The sequence below is a fragment of the Anolis carolinensis genome, chromosome 5, assembly GCF_035594765.1.
Source record: "Anolis carolinensis isolate JA03-04 chromosome 5, rAnoCar3.1.pri, whole genome shotgun sequence".
Taxonomy (NCBI): Eukaryota; Metazoa; Chordata; class Lepidosauria; order Squamata; family Dactyloidae; genus Anolis; species Anolis carolinensis.
The window spans coordinates 25,735,772-25,756,173 of NC_085845.1; positions in this window are offsets into that span (position 1 = coordinate 25,735,772).

Consider the following 20,402-nt stretch of genomic DNA (forward strand, 5'->3'; position numbering starts at 1 on the left):
CATAGAAAAGCTCATTCTTTAAAAGTGTGCTTCGTGCACACGCTACTAGTTAAGCCTCCAGCAGTTCTGCAAATACTTTTCTCCCTTGTTCAAATGCTCTTACCTTGAGCCATCAACCATTTCTAGTGAGACATTGTTTTGAAAAAAAAAATAAGTCCTTGAATCTTTGCAGATGCAACTGCAATTTTCATTAGAGTCTGATATTTATTTATTATGCAATGCTTTTGACATGAAATAAATAATTAGAGTCTGATGAGAAATGCTTGCTTTTAATTAAAAAATAAAAATCAGTTCTAGGGTTGCAACTTTGCAGTCCTTTCTTGAAATACAGTAATAAAAAAAGTATCAATGCAAAGCCTTCTGCCCACCAGAAATGCAATTTTCATTGCTCATTGCAGAGCTGTTGATTTCATTTTAAGACACAAATCCAGCCATTATGAGGCACAGCATTCCCAGAGATCATGCTTACAAGTAACCTGTCAATACATACAGTAGAGTCTCACTTATCCAACGTAAACGGGCCAGCAGAACGTTTGATAAGCGAATATGTTGGATAATAAGGAGGGATTAAGGAAAAGCCTATTAAACATCAAATTAGGTTATGATTTTACAAATTAAGCACCAAAACATCATGTTATACAACAAATTTGACAGAAAAAGTAGTTCAATACACAGTAATGCTATGTAATAATTACTGTATTTATGAATTTAGCACCAAAATATCAGGATGTATTGAAAACATTGACTACAAAAATGCGTTGGATAATCCAGAACGTTGGATAAGCGAGTGTTGGATAAGTGGGACTCTACTGTACTAATATTTCTTTTCAGGGTCAAAGGATATGTTGCAAATAAATGTGCATAACAAAACAATACTCTAGTTTCCTCTTCTGAAAAAAAGCTGTTTAGGGAAGGAACACCTTGGTGCAAAAAAGGATTGAGAATACTTGACTCATTACTTGATTTTCTACAAGCAATTTTTCCAATGCTTTCTGTTTTCAGCCTACTTTTTCATTCAAAGGTCTCCAGAAACAGGGTGCGATCACACATGGTCTTTACATGACATGTAATTTTTTTAATGTTCTTTCAGATTCTGAGGATCTACTTTTGTCACTGCAAAGAAAAAAAGCCATAGGGATAAGAGTGTAAATTTTTGCACAATGTGGTAGATTCTTCTGGAATACAGTCATTGTATTCACAACATGTGAAAAAGACCAGGTATGTCATAAGGGCAGGAGTTACAATAAGGTGCCAATTTTCAGCCTCCTCCCAGTCAACAAAGGACCTCTGTAAGGAAGAATAACTTATAAACTGGTTGTGTATTCTAAGTCCGACTGAATACGGCTAACATACCTAGAAACCTGCCTTGAAATTGATTGAGCAATGCAACAGGGTTGAGTCGAGAGCTGAGAAAGTAGTGAAGCAACTTTTGGGATATCTTTCAGTGTGCCAAATATTTTTCCCACACACATCCAACTCTAAGGGTGGAGTAACAGCACTCTATGTTGACATTTTTGTTGGACATGCAGAAAATTGTTTATGTTGCTCTTGAGACTAAAACACAAACTAATGGACAAATTATAAGAAAAGAGATTCCATCTAAATATTAGGAAGAACTTATTAACTGTAAGAGCTACTCATCAGGAAGATGGTGGACTCTCATTCGCTGGAGGTGTTTAAACAATTTATTGCCATTTCTTAAATATGATTTGGTTGTATATTCCTACATGTCAAAAGGTTGAACTCCGTGATTCTCTATTTCTATGACTTTTCCCACCTGTATCTTTTGTTGCCCATTACAGGTGCCTTCCATGAGAAGCATTTCTGGAGAAGCCAAGTAACACACATGGGGATAATCAATTATCAATTAGAATCTCTATACATGATACAGAAATTACCATCTTACATTAAGGTTTCTACCAATCACTACATTTATTTATGAGCCATTAATAGCAACCAGATATCCAAAAATATTGCTTGTTAACCAATAGTTATAGGAAAAGCTTTACCAACCAAATTGACCATTAAGCATTTAGGGAAAGTTACTTTTTTGCATTACAATTCCCCAACTAGCAAGGCCATTGGCCATTTTCTAGGAGATTTTGGAAACTGATGTGCAATTTTAAAACTCTTTTAGGCTTTGGATTTCTATTTGATTATTGTGATTGGACTGCTTTACTGAACCCAATTAGGATGCTGCTGAATGCTGGACCAAATTAATGGATTTGCTTAGTTATAAAAGTACCAACTCTTCATTTTATTCCACTTATAACATTGCTAGGTGATCGACTTGCTATGAAAAGTAGACATGTGAATCTTCCTTCACTTTCAGCATATGGATTGTGTGCAACCTCAGATTGTTATCTGTCACACAGATACTTCCACTATCTCCCATTTGATCAGCAACTACCTCACAAAGGTTTTCAAAGATTCATTAAATACACAAGCTATTCACTGCCATAGAAGTACTGTACAGGTTGTTTCTGCATAATTCTAAAAAATTTAGTTCTTGGGCAATTCCAGTGGGAATTATGTTTCTCTTTCCAATCCGCTACAGAATGAAAATCCTCTCAGACTGGGGGCTAGCCAAAGTTTTACATCAAGGATTGATGCTCTCTCTCCCTTTCTTTTTTTCTTTCTCTCTCCTGACTTTTTTAAAGCTGTATGTTGCTTATTCAATAAGAAAAGAATGACAAATAAGCTGTGAAGGTTTAGCAGTCAATGTAGCAGCGGTTGTATGATCATTCAATTTATCGAAAAACAATTTAATGATGCTTCTTGTAATACGTGCCCCAAATAAATTAATAAGAAGGTTTATTTACACTCCCAAAAGTACACAGCAAATCCTAACAGGGGTTTTCCCCCTCTTGGGACCAATTGTAATGCAGCATTCTCAAGACCGACTGACTGCTTAACATACTCGGCTAAATAAAGGGAATCATATTCTCTTCCAGGTGTTTTTGAACTAAATTCGCTTGCATACTAGATACTTCACTTACCATTCCTCATAACCAGGTAACAACACTTATACACCTTTTTGTCTTAATGCTGATGGGATCAGGAGTCCAGCAAAATCTAAAGGGCCATTTGTTTCCCATCCTGGCCAAAATTGAGGTGAGAATCCAAACTAATGTGTGGACTCATTGAATCAATGAGATTTCCATAGGTGTTGACTTAGCACTAATTTGTTGGAATGAGCCATTGGATTTAGGCCATTGATTTAACCTAAGGAACATAGTTTGAGATGGCAAGAAAAACCTCTGGATACTATAGATTGCCTAAAATCAGGTTTTTGTTAGGGTTTATTGTGTGAAAGTCAATATGTATCATTTGACACATGAAAGAACTCAGTTGAGGTTTCCTAGAAAGACCAATTATAGTATAGGATACAATGCTTCACAAACCAGCATTTATAGTTCAGAAGATTTACCTCCAGCCATTGGCATTAACATGTTCTGTTACTATTGCAAATGCTTCAGACTTTGGTAGAATTCAAAGCTATTTTATTTTATTGATATGGATAAAATCCAGATGTCAATATTTTGCCCACCTCGGGTTGTTCAACCCCCCCCCCCCTTCAAAATCTCCACAAAGAAAGGAAGGATACTGGAAGTACTGGGAATCCACTTAGTGGTCATGCTAACTGTGAGATACTGGGAATTTTAGTCCAGAAAAGTTAACTTCTCCTAATTCAATGTAAAAACCTAGGTATCTAGGTATGGTAGAAAATGAGAGATTCACTTATCAAAGACAGTGGGTGTGGAAGCAGTACTGTATTAGGCAACTAACTAAACATGCAAGTTAAATTGGATGATTGGACTTTAAAAAGTTTAAATACTTAACCACATCCTCCACCTTAGCTTCTCAAACAGCATGCATACAAAGGTTTGCTGTGCAATATTAAAGAATCAAGGATATGTTGTAAGAGTTAACAAGCTGGGGAAAAATCTCAATTGAGGAAATAACTTAATAGCAGCTTGCGTGTTGGACTAAAAGGCCAGGATTAAAATATCCACTTAGCCATGAGACACACTGAGTTACCTTGGGCAAGTAATACTCCACAGCCTCAGAGGAAGGCAAAGATATCCATCTCTGAACCAGGGGTCCCCAAACTTTTTAAGTGGAGGGCCGGTTCATAGCCCCTCAGACTGTTGAGGGGCCGAATTATCATTTGAAAAAAAAAATACAAACAAATTCCTATGTACACTGCATGTGTCTTATTTGTAGTGCAAAAAAAAAAAAAAACGCCCAACAACAATTATTTATTTATTCATTCATTTATTTATTTATTTACTACATTGATACCCCACCCTCTCTCACTCCGAAGGGGACTAAGAGCGGCTTACAAATTGTATGTACATACAATATATTATATTATTAGCATAGCACAATATTAGCATTATATATTACTATATTGAAATATACCACTGTAATATTATTAGTAATATTACATTTAATATATAATATGCAATTAATATTATTATATTACACAATATTATTATATTGTATTATTATTATTAGCCACCCTGAGTCCCCTATTGGGTGAGAAGGGAGGGGTAGAAATACTGTAATAAATAAATAAATAAATATTATATTATATTGTATTATATTATAAGATTATTATCAATATTATATGTATACACAATCTATATATATAAATGAGTGATGGCATCACAGCGACCCACAAAACAACAAAACTACAGGCCCCCCAACCCCGAAATTAGACAACACAACCCATTATCCATGCCTCTAGGTTGATACAACAAAAAGAAAAGAAAAATAAAGTCCTAATTAGAGGGAGAGCAATAATTGTTTTTATCCAATTGCTGCCAGTTTAGAGGGCTAATCTCTACCCACTTGGTTTCCTAGCAACCAACTCAGCCAAGGGACAGCCAGGGTTCAGTTAGGGGACAGGCAGATTTAGGCCTCACTTAGGCTTCTTCCACAGATTATCTAATTTGCACTGGATTATATGGCAGTGTAGACTCAAGGCCCTTCCACTCAGCTATATAACCCATTTATAATCTTATATTATCTGCTTTGCACTGGATTATCTTGATTCCACACTGCCCTATAATCCACTTCAGTGTGCATTTTATACAGCTGTGAAGAAGGGGCCTCATATAATCCAGTTCTAAGCAGATAATATAAGATTATCAATATACAATATACAATTCCTCAATACTTTATTTCCCATACCACCATACTTCGCCACAGCAACGCGTGGCCGGGCACAGCTAGTATATTATATTATTCGGATTGCACAGTAAATTAAAGAACAATACAATATTTAAAAATAAAAACAATTTTAACCAACATACTGTGTAAAATCAGGATTTCAATGGAAAGTGTGGGCCTGCTTCTGGCCAGTGAGATAGTCAAGCTAAGTAGGATTGTTGTTGTTGTGTCTTCAAGTCATTTCGGACTTTGGGCGAGCCTAGGTCTAAAACTGAGGGCGGGGGCCAGGTCAATGGCCTTGGAGGGCCGCATCCGGCCCCCGGGCCTTAGTTTGGGGACCCCTGCTCTGAACAAATCCTTCCAAGGAACCCCTATGATAGGGTCACTTTATCTCTTCTTAACTTGGAAAATATGTGAAGACATATAACATCAAACATGTTGTTGTTGTTGTTATGTTTTTTCTCTTTCATTCTGTCAGACTCTAGATTATATTATCTGACTGCTACATCTCTCCTTACTATTAATACCACCCCATTTCTTCTTAGATGTTAGTTTCCATTCATTTCACATTGTGCAAATAAATATCTCAAAGTCCCATTCCTGTCCACATTAGCTTGTTCAGCACAAGGACTGCAATATTTATATGCTCCATTTTTTTTTTTTTTTGCTATGCCTAGCTTCTCCCGATTTCATGCTTCTGACATTCTGTGTTACCATAATATATGTTGTGCATCTTTGGACTTTCAACAGCTGGGTTTCCTTTCAGCTTCAATACAGTTGTGTCATTATGCAAAGCATTTCTCCTACTTTGTTCTACCCACACAGCTTGTTGAGTGCCATCCAACCTGGGCATCTAATCTTCTGGCACTATCTCTTGGTTTTGGATTGTGACATCATAGGATTTCCTTGGTTGAAGACCTTCAAAAGAGTCTCTGCTAACAAGAGTTACTGCCATTTTTGCTGAGAGATTCACTACTAGTGTCACCCCTACTACTGCTTCTGCCCAGCGATTGTTTTGTCACTTTTAATCTGGCTCATTAACAAAAACCCATCTGACATGAGATGGTGGCTGGCAGTTCTGCCACCATCAACATAGCCTTTTGCCTCACAAGAGCATGCAGTTCCACCACCATGGAAAGTTAATGCATTGGTATGGTATAAATCTTACTCAGAGTAAATCTCATTAAGACTTACTACTCTGTCTGTATTTGTTTTGTTACTGGAATGCAATTATATCAGTTTGTACAAATCTGTCCCCTAAAATTAAAGTGTTATGCTCTCCGTCTCATTGTAGAAAATTAGATTTGGAATTCACTGGCATACGTGTGATCCTTCTGCATGTATATGTAAACAATGAAACAGATCTGGAAATTCTGGTTTGCAACGTAATAGCATTAAGGCAGTAAGTTTCAGTCAACTACTTGCTCAGCAAGGTACACCTATTTCTGGGAGGGGATCACCAGAAATACCTTGCATTGCATGACAACTTCACATGCTCCAGTCACAAATTTTCACCCCTTCCCATTTTTTAAAATAATGAAATGGAATCTATGCTACATTTTATATTGAGAGGTCTAGTAAGCATAAGAATGAGAAATTTTTCATTTTTAAAAAACCTGGTGGACTAAACTCAGCATCTTATTCAAAATTCCTGCTTGTGTGTTACATACGATTTTAGTTCTGCTTGTAGAGTAAGCCATAATCTGGGTCAATATGCAAGTTTCATTTTTTGACATTACTAAAGCAGGAAACCTGTATTCTTTAGGTTTAAATGTTTGAGAAATGTGTAGAAAGTTCCTTTTAATGTGATTTTTGTCTTCTAAAGGTGTTTTTTATTTTTAAAAAAGAATAAAATCTATTTTTTAAAGTAACTGCCCACACCCCCATCCTATTTAGGGATTGTTGGCAAAGCAGAATATAAATCCATGGACTGGATTTCTAAATTATGGTTGGTACTAATCAGAACATCTTCAGAGAGCAAATTGTGGTAATAAAAAGGTCCCTACCTCACTAGTTTCTTTATTTGCATCAACGTCATGCCTGAAATAATTCCTAAATTACACACAAACACCAAGCCCCTGATTAACGCAGCTCATGTTGAATATCCAGGGAGACAAAGAAAAACCAAGAGCAAATAAAATTCTCCACTCTAAAGGTGACCAGTCAACAGATAGTTTAACTCAAGATTTAGAAAGACAAAGAAAGAAAGCCCAATCATAGGCTCCATGTGTTAGGAGAAGACTGAACAGTTGTGAAAAGAAAAAAAAGATGAAAGGGAAGGATCTGAAATATTCTCACATCTTCCTTAGTCAATTGCTTTCCACAGTTATAGTGCTATTGTTCCACTTTAACAGCTATAGCTACATCTTATGGCATCTTGGGATATGCAGTTTAGGGGAAAAATCACGCATACTTTGATTTTACAAGGTAGAAAACTGAGCAGACAGACCATCCATTTAACACAAAAAAGCAAGGAGCGAAAGTGGATAATAATCTTGTTGACAAGGCCAGCAACTGCCTCAGACAGCTTCAATAAATGGAGGGGCGCATTGGCACAGTATTTACTGTACATCCTGAGCAACTGTTGCTTAGTCTATAGAGTTGTGTGTGCCAACAAAGTCTAAAGTCACAACCTTTGAGGCTGCCTGCAATAGATGTGGGTGAAACGTCAGGAGAGAATGCTTCTGGAACATGGCCATACAGCCGGAAAATGTACAACTACTGATAGCCAAATTCCCTGCTACTCTTGGTTGTGGTGGAGAAGAGTACCCAATATCAGTTTGAAATAAAAGTCAACTGAAAGAATTGGCCATACAACCTGAAATATAAAAACCCAACTGAAAGAATTGTCAGTTTCTGGATATGTAATGGGAAAAGGGGGAGGGTCATATTGTGTCAACCCTATTGCTCACTTAAATGTGGCATTAAGTTCACCCATTCTCCATGTTCAGCTGGAGCATCTCTTTCACTTTTGACACTGTTAGGCAAGCATTCGTGGTTTAAAAAAATACACAAGGTAAAATCCTGTAAAGTCTCATTGAGTCCAACCCCCTGATCAATGCAGGCACTCCACCTAGAGCATCCCTTTGAGTTCCAGCATTTTTATAAAGACACCTGAAGAAAGAAAAATCCATAACTTTCCAAGTAATTAGTTCAAATGCTGAACCACTCTTACTGTCAAAGAGGTATGTCTATGTAAAATGGCCAGTCACTGGATTTTATCCGGAATGATGACTATGAAGTTTGGGCCCATATGTGCCTTTTCAGACATTGTGTTCAAGTGACAATATCCAGTGGTATCAGAAGAAGGAAAGACACACCAGGTGAATGGAAAGAGAGGCATACTTTCATTCGTCACATATACAGAAATAACTCGGAAAAGTACTGTTTGATCCAGACCAATATATGACTCCATTTCATACTTGCCACAATCAACCTTAACCACCAGTTTCATATGAAAATTTTCATGAGTTTTCTAGCTGTGCCTGACAAGAGTCCAGGATATTCAGTGAGTGCACATGACACTTGGAGAATAGCTTAAAATGCCAAACATTTGACTGACAGACACAAGATCAACTGGCAAGCAGAGGACATGAAATGCTGCTCTAGAATTGGACTGGATCAGTTGGTAGCCATGTGTTAGCGGTAAGGAATGTCTGGATCTCCAGATGTTTGGAAGGTAATAATAATAATAATAATAATAATAATAATAATAATAATAATAATAATCAAACCAGCTGATATGGGTGTGGGAGTTGTAGTACAAAACCTCTGGATGACTCTGGACCAAAGTTTCTCCAGTCCTGTAGGCAGGCATATAGCCAAAGCTCTGTTTCCTCAGAGGAAAACTTCACAAGCAATTCTCTCTTCCAAAGTGTGCATATTCCTGTCACCATTAAGACCAGCAAACATATTCCTGATTTGCAAGGGGTTCCCAGGAGGACAATTAGTCAGAAGAAACTGGTAGTACTTCATCTTCATGTGTGAGGAAGCTAGCATTCTTGCTCCATAGAAACACCTCTCTTGCACAAACATCGAGTGAGATAGTTTCTTCACCATCTTCTCTTGGGGCAGTTCATGAACCTTTTGGGGCAGTTCATGACAAAACAATTGCTTGGGTCGCAAACCACAAAAATAACATTTTTTCTTATTGTAACATATTAAAATCTGTTGTAGATTACAGCTGGATTGAAGCTGAGGATACTTTAGCTCTTCTACCTTCCTTATTAAAAAAAACAGCAACACATAATGCAGCATTCAAATGCCTTCAGCCTCTCTGTTAATTATTTACTGCAGAAAGTATTTAACTTATTTATGCAAAATCATGTTTGTAGAAATTGGTTCAGAAAAACTTCAGTAACAAATGAGGATGGATTCATAATCATTTCACACCTTTTATCAATACAGGAGTAAATATGCACAGTTTGGAAAACGACGCCATTTCCAATTTCAGGTATTCATGGTATCTTATTTTTGTTTTATGATTCTCCTATTCTGTGAAAACTGGAAATAAGTGAAGTTCATTAATCTTTGAAAACAAATCTTCTTGGGTTTTGGAATTGCAAGTCCTTGAACTAAAGACTTTGCTCTCAGTAAGGTGGTAAAGCTGTGTTTGGATCGTACCACTTCAGATTGTAGGTAAGGGATTAACTAAATAAATATTTAACCATGTTTTTTTTTAAAAAAAAATCCCTTTAAATAGAAAGCAACACTTTGAGGGGAAGCTTCCCACCAAGCTTTCTACTTATCATAACTAGCTTGGTGTAATGGTTTGAGCATTAGGACTTTAACAGTCCTTAGGCCTGCTGTCTCATCTAAATTGCATTTTTAAAACAAAAAGAAGCATTCCATAAGTGGGACGACTTTTGCACTTTGTTGATGCAAATTCTGTGATAAGGTTGCCATAAGTCTGACATGACTTGAAGGTACACAGCAACAATAATGGCTTATGTATAGTTTTTTTTCTTTCATAAGATAATGTGATGTATTAATTAAGCAATGCCTCATACGAAAATTAGAACAATCCTAAAGAATGAAAGGCCAGACAAAACAGTACAGTCATTGCTACACACTGAAATCACTAACAGAAGGGAGCCAGCTTGCTTTCTTATAAAAGGGCATCCTACAACCAAGGATCCTTGAAGTAAAGATGGGCTATTGCTGCTTATCCAGATGTTTCTGAACTGCAATTCCCAATACTCCTCACATTTGCCTACACAAAGACTGATGGCAACCACAATCAAAAAATCACTTGATGACCACAAATAGACTATTATAAGTGAATATCTCTCCTTTAGAAATACAGGCAGTCCCCAAGTTATGAACAAGATAGGGTTTGTAGATTTGTTCTTAAGTTGAATTTGTATTTTTAAAATAGTACAATCAAGTTTTTTTCCAAGTTTAAAAAGTTGTTTATTTGCTGATGTACTACAGCAGCCAGAATTTTAAAAAGAAACAGGTCAAATTTGTATTATAAAACACCTGGGTTTTTTTTTCTTTTGCACTCTAAATATTAGCTGCTACTGTTAGTCTATATATATATATATGTGTGTGTGTGTGTGTGTGTGTGTGTGTGTGTGTGTGTGTGTGAGTGAAGACTAACAGTAGCAGCTAATATTTAGAGTGCAAAAGAAAAAAACAGGTGTTTTATAATACAAATTTGACCTGTTTCTTTTAAAAATTTTATATATTATTTTTAAAAAAGCTTTTGGTACCACAGGGAAGGATTAGCACCCCTGTGGTGTTTAGTTTGCTGTCTGTGCCCCTGTTCAGAAGATTTCACTTTGCTTTCTGTCTCTGTGATAGTTGGATTTTGAAAAATAATGGCTTGTTGTGGAAACAAGGATGTGAAATAAAGCTTTAGTGGAGACACCTTATCCCCATGATAACTCTTGTGTATGGATTACCATACTATCCTCCTATTCATGTTAACTCTCTAAAAATGTATAATTAACTACAATTCTTTTTATGTGATACACAAACATAACATTGTATAGGGAAATCAAAACAGGATTTCTGTGAGCTAAGCATAATATATTATCTTACTGATTAGTTTATCATGTGTAGGATACATGGATCTAAACATGTGTTTTAATACTTTAGGGTTATTCTGATTACAGAATGAAGTCTTTGAAATGCCTTTTAATGGTTTTTTCTTTTTTCTTCCTGCTAAGTCCGTCTGTTGCAAAACAATTACTTACTGAGGACTGCAAACATTTATAGTCTGTGATTGTAGAGTTCTTCCTTTTTCAGGTCATGATGCTCATAGGTGTAGCTATTTCCAAACACTTCAATCTTTTTATTTCCTTGTTCTGAAATAACAACTGGTTGATAGCAAAACAACTGGTCCCTTATATTAAGCTTATGTGCATGGGCTAGAGAAGCCTCATGTCAAGGGGATGACAGGCTGGCAAAACCAGAACTGCAAGGCATACAGTGTTGTACTTTTCTGATAACAGGAGCAAGTTCAGTGCTGGTATGCGTTGTGGCATATGTGAAAATGTATGAATGAGCTCAGCAACCATCATGGTCAGTGACTGGAGATTCTGTTAGTTTTAGTGTAAAAAAAAAAAGTAACCTTTCCTCATTCTGGGGTGTGTTTTAATCAAGAGTGGTTCTGTAAATAACTAAACAGTGGGATAGACCTGAAAGGTAACACATGGGATTTCTATGTATAAATCCTATCAGTGCTATCAGTGTTATAACACTATTGTATACATTCATTCTCAGAACTAGCCTTACCATTATAGTAAGACAACCAGCTCAACTGGTAGATGGTAGGTGAGAACCATTTAAAGTTATCATGGGCAGAAAATGTGTTGAAGTGACTCAGGGAAGGCTGCAAAACGATGGCTTGTGAAAGGCTACCTAGGCTGTAGTTGATTATAGCATCGAGATAATTGTGTTTGGACATAAGACAGCATATTTGCAACTTCATGAGAGCGCATTCTCATGTTTAGCCCTTGAATCTCAGATATACCATTTAATAAAATAATCATATCCCTGATTAGATGTATAAATGGGTAGCTGAATTGACATTTTAAAGGATTCAGCAACTGTGGTGTGGATACTAGTGTCGTCATAATCTGCTGGCAAGCAAACAATTTTCTCCATTACTTTGCCAAGTTTTTTTTAGTCTGACAGTGATCTAATGCTGACTTGCAGCTTAACCTTTGTTAAAGTGTGATTAGATTTACCAGAAGCTGTGTGTATCCTGGTCATGCCAGCTTGTATCAGTACTTCATTCATTTGCCTTCCAGTGAATTGATGATCCTATTCTGTGAGGGAAATTCCACAATTTGTTATTCCAGCTAGAATAGCTAGAACATTATCTTACATGGTGGGCACATAGGACTTTGTCGCAAGAAAGAGACAAAGTGGGATTTGAAACAGGACCATTACCAAAGATGACAGTTCTTTTCACACAATGCCAGGCACATTGCCAGTCTGGCTCCACCCCTTGATATATTCATCCTCTGCTATTGAAGGGAAAACCCATCAATAGCCACAGATCACACCATATTCCCATCACTTATCTAGTTTGATTAGGCCATTCTATTTCAGTGAAGGATTGCTGGCAGTAAAGTGACATCCAGAAGTGGGATTTTCTTCCTGTCCCACTTACTCATTCCCTATTCCCCAGCTGGTAATTCTTAGTTGGAGGTTTTATTTTATTTTTAAAAAAATAATTTTATTGAGATTTTCAAAGTATATTTGACATTAAAAAGAAAGGAGGGTATAGAAATAGGATGAAAGGGGGAGAGAATGAAAGGGTGAGAGGTAAAAGGGCTCGGGCTGTGGTGCAGGCTGGAGAGCAGCTGCAATGAATCACTGCAATGAATCACTCTGACCAGGAGGTCATGAGTTCGAGGCCCCTCGGAACCTATGTTTGTCTGTCTTTGTTCTATGTTAAAAAGCATTGAATGTTTGTCTATATGTGTAATGTGATCCGCCCTGAGTCCCCTTCGGGGTGAGAAGGGCGGAATATAAATGCTGTAAATAAATAAATAAATAAAATTAAGCTGGATCCCAGAAGTGGGAGGGGAATCAGAAAATGGGTGAAAAGAATGAAATGAGAATTAAAAAGAAGAAAGAAGGAGAGAGAAGGAAAGATGGGATGGAAGGGTAGAGAGGGAAGTATGAAGAGAGGAGGATGATTGGTGTCTTCCATTCTTCTTTGCATTTCTTGCTTATTTTCTTAGCCTCTTGTAGTGATTAAAAAGAGAAGTGTAGTAGAATTGTCTTATCCCCTTTTCTTCATTTGGGTTGGAACTCTTTGTTTCTTTTTCTCTCTTTTCATCTATATTCTTATGTAATCTTTGAAAAGTCTCCAGTCCGTTGATTTTGTAAATCTTACTGTATTTCCCCTCATGAAAAAAGTTAGTCTGTCCATGTCTTTATCTCTATCATTTTATCTAACCATAGGCCTTTATATGGTATCTCCTCTACTTTCCAAGCACAGTGTGTTAAAGCGCTGAGCTGCTGAACTTGCAGACCAAAAGGTCCCAGGTTCAAATCCCGGGAACTTAATGAGCGCCCGCTGTTAGCCCCAGCTCCTGCCAACCTAGCAGTTCAAAAACATGCAAATGTGAGTAGATCAGAAGCTTCAGTTAGTCCAACGGGAGGCTGCCAGGTTAATAACTGGAGCGGCGTACAGGGAGCGTACCACTCCTCTGTTACGTCAGCTCCACTGGCTGCCGATTAGCTACCGAGCACAATTCAAGGTGCTGGCTTTAGCCTATAAAGCTCTAAACGGTTCCGGCCCAGCTTATCTGTCCGAACGTGTCTCCCGCTATGACCCACCTCGAAGCTTAAGATCGTCGGATGAGGCCCTGCTCGCGGTCCCGTCAGCCTCACAGGTGCGGCTGGCGGGGACGAGAGACAGGGCCTTTTCAGTAGTGGCTCCCCGCCTATGGAACGCCCTCCCCATTGAAATCAGGCAGGCTCCCTCCCTCCTATCCTTCCGTAGGAAGGTAAAAACTTGGTTGTGGGGCCAGGCTTTCGAATAAGAATCTGCAGCATTAATTACTATTATGTATGCTGGAACTCAATTGACAGACCCAGTCTTTTAAACTAGTACACGCCCATCTATATTTTATAAATGCATTTTATGAATGTTTATGTAAGTTAATTTTTTAACTGATTTATAGTGTATTGTACTGTTTTTATATGTCTGTTTTATTGTAAGCCGCCCTGAGTCCCCTGTTGGGTGAGAAGGGCGGGATATAAATATTGTAATAAATAAATAGATCAATAGGTACCGCTCCGGCGGGAAGGTAACAGCGCTCCATGCAGTCATGCCGGCCACATGACCTTGGAGGTGTCTATGGACAATGCCAGCTCTTCGGCTTAGAAATGGAGATGAGCACCAACCCTCAGAGTCGGTCACAACTGGACTTAACATCAGGGAAAACCTTTACCTTTTATCCTTGCTGCCATTGTTAAATATGTAAATAAGCTATCTTTGTTTAGGTCTGGATCGATTTCTGTATCTGTCATTCCTAATAGGAAATATTCAGGCTTCATTGAAATATTCAGACTTTTAAAAAATCTTTTGGCATTCTTCGTGAAGTTTTATTTTTGGTGTAATTGCAAAAATGCATTTTAAAATGTTTTAAAAACATTACAGAGCAGCTGAATTGTGTGAGGGCAGAATTACAAGGCTTAAGCAAAAATGCAGTCATGGGACCACAGATTAGTGAATCAGCACAGTTACGCACATGTAGAGAGATGCAATAGTGAGGATGATCATACTGGTACATTGCTGCTTTTGGTGATTGCACGACTGCCTTGGGAAAGTGGCTTTGTGCTATAAAGTCCATAAAGGTTTCACAGGCATAACAACAGTATGGCGGCAATCCAGCACCCTCTCAGCAGAGCACAAATATCTACATGTGGAGAAATGCTATATACCTAAGCACTACACGACTCAATGCAGAATAACAACATTGCACCATTTGTAATGCCTAGATGAAGAATGCAAGGTGTCATAACTATGGCAGTTGCAGTCTCCCCTTACATCACCCACTCAAACTGTAGGAAATCCACACACTCACAGCCCTTTAGAAACAGCTGAAGAACAGGGATATTAAAGTACCCCAGTATAGAGGTTTATAAAATAGACATAAAAATCATAATAAATCACTATTTGCAAGGCTCGCTAATGAGGCTGATTTTCCTTTTTGTAGAGTACAACCGAAGCATTTTCTGCAGAGTCCACTATATACACTGTATCTTGTTGCTAACAGATTGTGTAAATGGATGACCTTCAGAAACCTTGTTCCTGTTGTCAATTTTCTGTGACCCTAACATTGAGCTAGGAGACCCTATTCAGAGTCAGGACTCACAGTTTCAGAAGCACTGCTTTAGGCAGGCAAGCAGCCTGAATCAAGAATGTTACACCCCTAAAGCCAAAAATATTCATGGTGCTCTATAGCAGGGCTTCTTAAACTTTTCCACTAGGGAGTCCTTTTGGCTTGAGAAATGTTTATGAGTCTCCAGGATGTCAGTATGTAAAATAGATATAAAATCAAACATTTATTGATAAAAAGTCAGTATTTGCAATGCTTGCTAAACAGTCTGGTTTTTCCTTTTCATGAAATACAACTGAAGCATCTTCTGCAGAGTCCACTGTAAACACTGCACAACAGATTTGTGCAAATGTCTAAAACAGCCACTAGGTGACCTTCAGAAAATTTTACTGTTTCCAATGTTTTCAGGACCCCAGCATTGAGCTAAGGAGACCCCATTTGGGGTTAGGACTCATAGTTTAAAAAGCAGTGCTCTATACCATATACCTCTGTGACCCTGAGGCCTTTTTATACAACACAGTTATAAATGCATGATTCTACTTTAATTGACCTTATAACATCCTATGGAATTCCAGGGTTTTAAGATTTTCAATCAGAGAGCTTGAGTGTCTCACTAAACTACAAAACAATGTTGTCAGAGTGGTTAAAGTAGAAACATAGTGCTATAATTGTGTGGTGTGAAAGATCCCCTGGGGATTATCCTTTTCAAACTGTGTTTCACACTTTAAAATAAGGAGCCAGGATTGCAACAAGAAACTAGTAACTAACAACTTATCTCACCTTTGTAACTGTGAATCTATGAGCCAGGATAGTGTAGTAGTTGGAGTGTTAAGCTAAGACTGTGGGAGATCAGGCTTCAAATCCCTGCTCGGTCATGGAAACTCAACTGGGTCACTATCAACCTAAAAGGATGGCAATGAAATACCTCCTATGAACAAATCTTTCCAGTAAGTCATACTGTTGTTTTGCCTGTGAAACCTTTATGGACAATTATAATTACTTTGATGGCAACTCTTGTATTTAAAAAATTCACCTTTATACAGCTTTCTGAAAAATAAAATATCAGAGGTTTAATCTCACCATTGTATGCAATCCCATGCTTGTGTACTTCAAAATAATTCTCACTGATTTCAGGGAGACTCATTCCCAAGGAATTGTGAACAGGAGTCTAGCCATCAATGATCTGCTAGAACTCAAGCAAGGATTAAAATCATGCCCTTGTTTATGTCTTTGGTTTGCCAGTCACTTTTCTGAAATGTTTCCTCCTGTTTGTGGTCTGAAATTACCCGTAGATCCTGATTTTCTGCCCATTGTATGTAAATGTATTTTTTCTTCCTTGTCTCTCTTATTATTTGTGAACTGCATCTGTAGAATTAATACAGTTTGACATCACTGTAATTGCCGTGACTAAATATTATGGAATCCTGGGATTTGTCATTTGGTGAGGAACCAGCACTATTTGGCAAAGAATAAAAATCTTGTAAAACTACAGATCCCGTGGTTCCATAGCACTGAGCTATGGCAGTTAAAATGATGTTAAATTGGGAACAGGCTATTTATCTAAGATATCTCTGTTAATTTCCAAATAGGAGAACACATTAACTCACTATCCTTAGGACTCAGATTTTGTCCTAGAGACTGCAGGGCCTGGGACAATCCTGAACCAGCAAACATACTGGTCTCTCAAAATAGAGATGAGAAAGACAAAATTTACACCAAGCTTTCCAGTAAATCTTCCTTCAGATAATGTTTCTTTCCAAACAAACAATGTTTCCCAAATGAAGAAATAGCTTTCAATACAAAACAGCTTCTTGCTCAATAAAGGCAATTTCTCAAGTTACTTACCTTCAACATACTGGTTAAGTATGGAGGAAATCCAATAATTTCCCAGCAATTATATCATAATTCCCCCTAGACTTGGACACAGAATCTTGAAAGATTAAGAGCTGGGTCTTTTACTTCTATTTTCTTTCCTTCCCAATTTGTTCTTCCAGAGAATAAGAGAATGAAATTATTATCTGATATCCAGTGTATTGATTCTATTGTCTCTAGTGCAAGGAAGTGGAAAAGACTGGAAGGCATATCTTTTAGATCAAAAAATCGGTTTGCAGCATTGTTACATGAGGATGCTGTGTGTATTTGAACTTGCTAGTGATCTAGCTTACTTTGGGACATGCTTCGCTATGAAAGTCTCTTGGCTATTTTTGTGATTTCCATTTGCAAACTCTTTAGAAGGAGAATGGAATCCAATAACTGAATTGTGGCAACACCAAAGGAGCTGAACCAACATAGTAAAACCAGTATTTCAGAATATGCCTGTAGAATTGGTCCATATTAACCATTAGGTTCACTGTAGAGTATGTCACCACAGGTTCAAAGTACCTTCTGTTTTGCTGCCTGCTTTTTGCTTGCCGAAACAGATGAACAAGAATCTGGTAAGCTATAGTACATAGTTGTAGGCTGTGTTTGGGTGGCTGTAGTTTCATACATCTTTGACATCAAATGTTTATGTGAGCCACGGTGGCGCAATGGGTTAAACCCGTCTGCTGGCTGAACTGCTGACCTGAAGGTTGGATTGCTGACTTGAAGATTGCAGGTTCAAATCTGCAAGATGGGGTGAGCTCCCATCTGTCAGCTCTAGTTTTCTGGGACATGAGAGAAGCCTCCCAGCTAACACATTCCAGCAACGTCTCTGTTAACAGCTAATTCTCTCACACCAGAAGCAACTTGCAGTATGTTCTCAAGTCACTTTTGACATGATAAAAAAATCAAATGTTTATGATGCACTGTCTGAAGAGATCAGATTTGCATAATATTTCATGCATGCATACTAAAAAACAATCTTATTACTTCTCTGAAATAGAAATACACTACACCTTATTAGAGTAAACAAGGCTGTGACCTTAAAAACAGAACTGGAGAGAGGTAAATCAGGAACTTTGAAGTTGATCATCCCTTACTGTCCATACAACTGGACAACAAACGTAACAGGCATATATGCCACTTGCTCACAGCTTTCCTCACTTGGTTTGAGATTTGTTTCAATTCAACTTTGTGTATGTGTGTGTATGTGCATGTGTGTCTGCATGCATGTGCATATGTGTGTGTGTGTGTGTGTGTGTAACAGGCATATATGTCACTTGCTCACAGCATTCCTCACTTGATTTGAGATTTGTTTCAATTCAACTTTCTGTGTGTGTGTGAGAGAGAGAGAGAGAGTGCACGCACATATATGTATGTGTGTGTGTGTGTATGTATATATGTAACAGGCATATATGCCACTTGCTCACAGCATTCCTCACTTGATTTGAGATTTGTTTCAATTCAACTTTGTGTGTGTGTGTGTGTGTGTGCATGTGTGTCTGCATGCATGTGCATATGTGTGTGTGTGTGTGTGTGTGTGTGTGTGTGTGTGTGTAACAGGCATATATGTCACTTGCTCACAGCATTCCTCACTTGATTTGAGATTTGTTTCAATTCAACTTTCTGTGTGTGTGTGTGAGAGAGAGAGAGAGTGCACGCACATATATGTATGTGTGTGTGTGTGTATGTATATATGTAACAGGCATATATGCCACTTGCTCACAGCATTCCTCACTTGATTTGAGATTTGTTTCAATTCAACTTTGTGTGTGTGTGTGTGTGTGTGTGTGTGTGAGTGCACGTGCATATATGTATATGTGTGTGTGTGTGTATATATGTAACAGGCATATATGTCACTCACTCACAGCATTCCTCACTTGGTTTGAGATTTGTTTCAATTCAACTTTGTGTGTGTGTGTGTGTGTGTGTGTGTGTGTGTGTGTGATTGTCCTCCTTTCTTGATGTATAAGTGGCCATCCTATCTATTGCTCAGATGGCAACAGGCAGTAGATAAACACAAATTTACCCCTAAACCTCTTAGGATTTTCAATTTGTCAGGTCTGGACTGGACTGAACTTCTAATAAAAGTCCTCTCTTCCATGAAATATGACCGCTTAGTGTCATTACACCAGAGAAAAGGGCAGCACAAAGTTTTGCTCAGACAAAAGTTCAGTACAAGATCATATCTCTAATCAGTCCTATCCACGCCAGGAATTGAAAAATGTTTGAAAATATTCAATGAAATGGCTGAAAAGAGGATTGGGAAATCCTGATAGGGAGAATCCTGAACTGATTAAAATCTTTGAAAACCATTTATAGCCATATAAGTATTTAAAACCAACAATGAGGGGAAAAGCACAGCATCACTAAGACACTTCAGCAACAACCAGCTAATAGGGTTGTTGTATGTCTTTCGGGCTGTAACCAGCTAATAGCCAAAGGCCAATCTGAATTGAAGAGAGAGACCATCCTAGCCTTTTCAAATGCCCTCTTCAAATACGCCTGTGGCAGTGATTATATCAAAAGAGTGCTTTCCCTTATGGACCTTAAAACCCATCCAGGCTCAAATATACATATAAGGGTTGGCATCCTATTAAGGACATATACATATGCTTACTTCATGTAGGTGTATGTCCCTTTGGGGATGTTGTGGAGAATGGAATTGTTTTTCTCCTTCTACAGCATCCATTTCCCTTCTAACTTCGCTGAACAGTCTCCAATGCCCCCATAACAGCTTTGCTTTGTGGTGAGGTAGGAGAGCAGGAGCATTTCTCTATAGCCAGATGCAATATGATGACATCAAAGCTATGTTTTTCTGGAGGCAGTCTTAATTCCAGGTGGTTGTGCCAAAATAGTGGGCCACCAAATTCCTGAGTGTACTGTACATAGAGTTTGATCATCTTCATCATAAAGCTAGCATGAAAGATAAGCACAAAGAATTCTGCATAGCTGAGAGATCTGTATACTTACCAAAGTAAGAAAGGATTTATGAGCTTTATAAAGGTGTGAAGTAAAACTCACCACTATGATTAAAGGTAATCATTGGTAACA